Below are 7662 nucleotides of genomic sequence, written 5' to 3'. Positions count from 1 at the left end.
GCAGCCGGTTCACTTTTCACAAGTGCCGACAGAGATGATTTCCTGTGAATTTATTGTCAATTTAAGTGATTGCAATTCAGGTTTTAATCTCGGCACAATAGCCAGACCTTGCCATTAAGACCTATGAAATAGAGGCACGCTGAGCAGCGACAGAGCGGCTGAATAGATGTCTGGAAGCAATCTGTGAAAGATGGCTGATCAATGGCCGCCAAACGAAATGGGAGATGAAAAGATGTCTTTTAAGGCTTCATGAAAAGGGAACTTGTTGGAGGGCGTTTTGTTCGGCTTTCCATTTTCAATCTCAATCTTCTGAATGCAGCTTTACATGAAAGGGGAAAATAGCAATACCGTAGCCTCCTAACCAGCGATAAGTGAAATCCGCAAAGTAGCGAGGTTTTGTTTTTACAATTATTATAGATGTTTTAAGGCTGAAAAACCTCTCACTACACACTTTATACACTTTTCTCAGACAGGCGTGAACATTCTCACACTTTTCTCTCTTGTTTAAACAGAGAATGAAACCAAAGATCAAACCTTGTTTTCAGGTCCAGAACATGGGAATAGAGCAGCTGCCAGAGAATTCAACATTAATGAATCAATGGTACGGAAGAAGACGAAGCAAGAAGAATGAGTTGAGTAAAGTTTGACTTATCTGACTGTTTTGTTTCGCTTAATGCGCCTTATAATCTGAAATATACTGTAACTTCTACTTTAGCATGTCCAGAAGTCCAACTTCTTGTGCGATGGTTAGCATCTTCCTCTGCCTTTTGTGTGCTACTGCATGTGCCTCTGATAGTGCAAAACATTTTGTCGACATTGTTGTGTTTGTTGGGGAGAAAACCTACAAACACACAGTACAGCACTTCAGAGTCACACTGTAGCGATCGAAGAGTTATGTAAATTTGACAAGCTGAACGCATTCTGTACCGGCACAGAGGAGATTTTGTTTGAAAGCAATTTATAAATAAAGTTATTATTATTATTATTATTATTATTATTATTATTATTTGACAATGGTCTACAGCCAATCAGGATGCAGAAAACAATACACTGGGGGAAAAAAAGCATGCAAAATTGCACAAAAAAATCCGTGAAACAGCGAGGGACCATAGAGAAAAACCCAGCAATCATATGATCCCCTATGAGCAAGCACTTCGGCGACAGTGGGAAAGAAAAACTCCCTTTTAACAGGAAGAAATCTCTGGCAGAACATAAAAAAAAACATAAATACATTATGGGGTAGATTTACTAGCATATGTGACATAAGCAGTGAACCTAATCCTAGTCAGGTCATGGCCAACCTGGTGGATGCTAAGAGGTAGAGCGCAGATTAAATTGCTGACACGGCTTGCTGAAAAGATGGAAGACTGTGTAACAGATCCTGAAATGTAGATGAGATTACATCAGTCCTAAATTGCATTAGATACAGATGCCTTGTAAAACAATGCGGTCAGATCCAGTCCTCGCTGGGGCCCTTCCAAACAAAGCCTGATTGTAATGGGCCACATGAAGCGCCAATTTAGCCCCACGCAAGCTCCAAACATACAAATGAGAGCCAACTACAGCCAAGACATACATTAATCCTAGCCCAGATTGGGGACTGTATGAATTATGCTAAGAACCTTATCTGTTATTTCCCCTGATCTCCCACTGGGTGAATTGATTGCGTTTTTGCTCTTAATCCGCAGCATGCCATGCATCTTGGGAGACAACCAGGGAGCCATCTTGAATAAATAGAATTTGGACTTGACAAAAGCCACCTCCAGCTGAGCAATGAGAAAGCATCCTTTTACCACTGCACATCTCCTACTATGCTGAATGACATTTGAAAATAGCCGGCTGAGGTTTACATGGAATTGTTGTATCGATTTTCTGTTTCTCGCTTCAGCTGCAGCTCCTCTCAGAACATCATGTGCGTATATGACACTTATCAGGATGGATAAACCCATTTCGGGGGGAAAACGCCTTCTGTTGCAGCGCTCCTCAAGAAACACCTCTGTGCAAGCAGAGAGGGTGTTTTAATGAGATTAATTAGATCGCTTATGAGTGATGGTCCTCCACCAATTACCTGGGCCATAATACCGTTTTCCTCCACCCAGGGCGTCGCGCTCCGCCGAGCGGTGCCAGCCTTCTTGCTGCAGCGGGAAATGATTAATCATCTTATCACCATCCCAAGAGATAATATGACAATAAAGACAAAAGCCTCTCTGGCTGGGGCTGTTTAAAGCCAAGAACCGCTTCCTAAATGCCGACTCCAGAGTTCAATTAGGCGATACGGGTGTAGCCTTTTAGAATACAAGCTTCCTCGGTGTTGTAACACAACACTGCGGAGGTCTGACTCGAGGTTCATTCCTTTTCTATAATGAGGTTCTGCAGTTCACATTCCACCAAATGACAGAATATCAGAGGTGCTTTGGCAAGACAGAGACTGTGCCGCGGCTGTTTTTCATTCCTGAAGGAGAACAGCGGGGTACAGCCTCCCTCACATCTATTTCCTTTTCCTTGCTGAAGGGCAGGGAGGGTCACAGACACAGAGGGATCACAGCGGCGAGCATGGCAGCCAGGAATCAAACCACAGCAGGATTCAGCCACGGATTGGAGAGCCGGCGGCCGCACGCAGTGCGCTGTGCAGGCTTTTATTGGCCCTTCTCCATCACACCTGTCACACATGATTGGGTTTGTAGAAGCGCTTCCTTCAGCTGAAAAGGCCAAAGTAGATTATGGGGGCAGGCGAGGTTGAAATGGAATAACCAGTGGAATGGGGCCAAATATAACGCCGTGCTGTCTGAATGCAAATCGTGATTGAATTACGAATGATTTGTGTAGTTTAGCGTAAAGTCTGGCCTGGTTGGAACGGGGGGGTGGCCAAACATTTTCATGTCACAGACCCCCCCACCCCCTCAACCTGCGGGGAGATGAAACTGAGACTAAAAGCTAAAACTGCAATAATCATCCTTACACTTAATGTAACATCTGTAATTGCAGAAGTTCCTATGGAATTGAGTTGCAGTGATATTAATCTATTTCTCAATTTGCCGAGGAGCCCCAGGAGCCCTGTCACAGCCCCTGGAGGTCCTCTGACCCACATTACGAATACCAATGTGACTGCAGCTTTAACATGCAGAGGAAATGTGCTGTTTTCACACTAGTAATGGCTTCTTCATTTTGATGAGTTGAGACCAAAACCAACAATCACAACATCACACGATTACAGAAACACAGGTAAATACTGTTTTTGGGGAGGACTAGTTCCAGCAGTGGATGAATATGCATGTCGTAATCTCTGCAACTCTGCTCTGAAACCTCTGTGCCATTTATTTGAAAGCTTTAGTTATTTATGGTTTTTGAAGATTTTAAAATATACATATATGCTGTATTATTGCAGATAAAGCTATCCAGCTTTATAGAATGAATTCAAATCATCTCCAGCTGCACGTTAAAGTCATACACAAATAATTAATCAGGAATTATGAACCAACAGGATTATGGGTGTGAAAAAAGGGCTATTACGTATAATGTATTAAACCTTTGTAATTTTTTGCTACTTAAACAGGATTATGAAGTCTTAAAGGTCTAAATCCTTGTTTTGACACACATAAAAAAGCATCTTAAACTCTCGTGCGGTCCCGCTTTTCATGAATACCATCTGTATGAAGGCACAGGCTGGAAAGTGCACCTTCCTCACTGTTTTCTACATCAATTTTCTGCACCATATTTATGTCTGATCAACCATTCTGTTTTCCCGCGCCCCCCTGATGCTTTGCTCTTGGTTCCAGCTGCGCAATCTTGAAAACGTCCCTGAACACAACAAATTCAAAACAGTTCTTCAAACTTGTAGACTGCTCTCCCCTCTGTGTGTTATCTGCCGCACTAACCGAGGTCAGCATATTTCTACCTGCCAGTGATGCAGATTAAATACCTACAGAGCACAACTGATGTATTTGTATAATTAGTAGCTGTAATGTGATTGCTGTATAAAGAAACTAATATGTTACAGACAAATGGAATGTGATTACAGTAATGTGTTACCCTCGACACCGGTCAGCAATAAAAGCATGCTACATTAGCTTGTAGCGATAGTCGTACCTTTAGGTTTATTTATTAACACCACTTTAAAAGATTCGATATAACACTGTGAAAGCTAAAGGCGCCCCAGATGTGTTCGGGTTTTGAAAACAGCAGCCTAAAGAAATTATGTATCCAACTTTCATAAACACACAAAACTTTCAAGAAAAGTTAAGCTGGGTTTGGTGGTTTAATATAATCTTTTTTAAATCAGAAAAGAAACGTGTTAAATGTTAAACCCAATAATCGTTTAAAGGGGAAAAAACTAATATGCTAAATTCCAGCTTCATATTTTTATTCTTAGTCATTTTTCTTATACTGACCCTGGGTGCTTTCCATCAAGCCTTTTTTTAGCCCCTCCCCCTCCCCTTAAGGCTCAAGTAACCCAGGCCTAGAGATCAGTTCATGACCATCTGGTAACCAATGGTTGTTAGGGAAGAGGTCTTCCTCCGCCCAGTTGGTGAGTGGCTGCTAGAGTTTGCTGTTAAATTGTTTGCTAAAGCCAAATTCACTCAAGCCCAGAAATGAGCCAGTGGTCCTAGAAATCTCCCCTGGCAACCACTGGTTGCTAGGGAGAAGTGTGTATTTGTGAGAGGTTTTCAAGTGGGTGAAAAGAGGTATAAAGTGCTGCACCCAAAACGTCCTCGTGATTGCTCTGGGCGCCTTTTGAACCTGCTTTCTTCCTGTTAAAAGGGAGTTTTTCCTCCCCACTGTCACCAAGTGTTTGCCTAAATAAAATGTGCTTGATGGTGTATACACCTGTATGATTGTAATTTGTAATATTGTTGAGTCTTTACTATAAAATGTAAAGTAGCTTGAGGCAACTGTTGTGATTTGGTGCTATATCAACAAAACTGAACTGAATTGAATTCAACAGAGAAAATGTGAAAAGTGTAATGCAAAACAGAAAGCACCTTTTTCCGTTGCAGAGGTAAGACAACTTTTACTTTAAAGGTGAGCTCGCTTTTTCAAATTGCACTACAGCGCAGATGAATGTGTCTGCAGATGAATCAGCGTCTGTCATGTGACTGATTTCAGCTGTTTTTCACTGCCAGCATTCCAGGTCAGGGAATAGAAAATTTTCCAAGCAACCAAAGGTCACCAAGGGGTCACCGACAAGTCTCTAGGCCTGTGTGAGCGAGGCAGGAGCCACCTTTTTGTCTAACTGGCTGGCTTGAATTGGCAGGTTACAGCTGTATCTGCTCTCACTGACATCACACAGATCAAAAAGTAGAAAAAATACTCTGAAACTGGGTGTTTGGAGGAGCCTGAACTTTTTGGATCTTTTGGATATCCAGACCTTATAATGTGAAACTCCCCCCATATTTAGATGAAATGTAAATGTGTATAACATAGCGTATAACATAAAGTAATGAGAAGCACTAAAAGCAGTTTCTCTGTGCTTTGTATGTTTGTCAGATGGCGCTGTTTTTCTTTCCCTTCCATCCTTCTTTTGACATTATATTGTGATCTTGTAATTACATGTGATTATTTCTGCTAGATATTTGTCCAGCTAATTTTATCCACACGGCATTCACTGTATGCTCTGTTGCTATGTAACCTGCAGAAAGGTCCATGCGGTAGGGGCACCGTGGAAAGGATGTCGATTTCACTTGATGGAGGAAAAAAAAGCAAGTTGGATTTTTTTCTTCTTTGCTCTGATGCCAACTTCAAAAAGTGAGAGGAAGGCGGGCAGCACGTTAGATGGAAAGCAAACAGGCAAACCTCGGTCGGTGTTTGGGTCCATCTTTATTACTGTCATCACCCGTGGAGGTAATGTTGTTCTCTGGGCTGATAGGTTGTCCAACGCAAACAGTGTCACGCGGCTGTGGCGCTGCTCTTTACCCAGCAGACCCTCTGGGAGGAATGCAAGATATCTTCATCTGGGCGCTGCCTCATTATGGCTTCCTCTGACAAACACATGCACACCACTTCCTCTCCTGTCCAATATACACTTTCCCTCTGCCAAACACACGAGCTTAATCTGAGCAGCACACACACTCAGCCACACTTTCGCACTAGTTTCCTCACTTTCTCTCTGCCGCACACACACCTTTTGGGTGTAATAAAACAGCGGATCAGAGTCATTGGCTGCTGACAGGGACTGACACTGAAACCTGCTGTTGTTGGAAGGCTGCCTGGGAGATGTTCATTACTCACAAAGCTTGTCGGTTTGGACAGGAGAGGAACAACGGTCTTATTAAGTGGAGACCTGGAGCAGCCGTAGGGGAAATACACATACACCCACTCGTGCACCCACATGGGCTCAGAGAAAGTTTAAAGCGCGTCTTCAGCTGATAGGCTGAGAGAAGTTGGGGGGGGCTGTCAGAAAAATTTAAAACTTTCCTGCGACGGCAGAATGTGCTGAGTTAGGCGTTTGACACGGCTGACAGACAGGCAAATCGTGACATGACGACACCCTAAAACGTCGACGGTGGAGCCTCAGAGCGGAGAGGGGAGGTAAAACCGCGCTGCGGAGGAATGCGAGGGCCTCGTTCTCGCAGGAGGCTGCTGGTATTGATTGGAGTTTCTGATGTCTGTCTAGATCATTGTATAACTCTCACAAGAACAGATTCAATATTCCCAACATGGCTGAACCTAAAGCCTTGTTTCCATAGTAACTCTGCTCTCTGTCTCTAAACATAGCCCTCCTGACTGACTTTAGCTCTGCTCAGATCATCAAGCACAGCTGAAGAGGAGGTAGATGCGTGGACATGGACGATAATGTTCCTGACTTGAGGCGATGAAACGATTTGCAAGCTTGTCGGAACGGCCGACGGCTCGCTGTATTTACAGTCCAAACCGGTTACAGCGCCAGAGCGGGAGAAGAAGAAACGAAACAAGGTGAAAAGAGGTTTCTCATTCCATCAGAGAGTGCTCATCCATCTTTCATAAAGAAAAAAAAAAGATTTACAAGGCGACACTTGTTGATCGCACCAATGAGGACACCTGGGTGTGTTTGCTGCTGTAGAGTTTTAATCACAAAGCTCGCAATTCATCTCTGAGCTGCTACTTTTCACCAACTTTGCAAAATCTTAAAATAGCAGCATCTCTCTAAACAACCTGCTCCATTTCAGCCTCGAGCAAAAAAAAAAAAAAAGGGAAGGGGGCGTCATAAATCAAAACTACCGCACTTGTGACGGTTCGGGGACGAGAGGGGAGTTGGCTGAATTTGCATTTGATGCAGACGTCACTGCACTTTTCTTTAAGGTAAATCTCCACTACTAGATCTTCCAACGTAATGGTGTCCAGTGGGACGCAGATGAGAGCATCTGAAAGCTAGGCAGAATCTTTAAAGGCCTTGTATCCTCATCTGTCACGGCAAATGGGACTTCTGATACTTCACACAGTGCGTCTTTATGTAAACTGAATAAACACCTTTACATGTGCAAACTGCACCAAACCTTTAAAGGGGGCCTATTTTGCTTTTCCTCTTCTGTTTCTCTCGTTTGTTTTTTTGTCTTGCAGTTAGGGTCTAGTGGCTTTGCACAGTTCAAAATAATCTATATTTATCCTTCCCACTGGTTTTGCCCATCGGCTCATCTGCTGCCTGAAACAAGCCGTTTTAGATAACTTCTCTCCATATACAGTATAAAA

The sequence above is a fragment of the Maylandia zebra genome, linkage group LG23 (genome assembly GCF_041146795.1).
Source record: "Maylandia zebra isolate NMK-2024a linkage group LG23, Mzebra_GT3a, whole genome shotgun sequence".
Taxonomy (NCBI): Eukaryota; Metazoa; Chordata; class Actinopteri; order Cichliformes; family Cichlidae; genus Maylandia; species Maylandia zebra.
The sequence above is the reverse complement of the archived record's forward strand: the minus strand, read 5'-3'. Positions refer to the sequence as shown.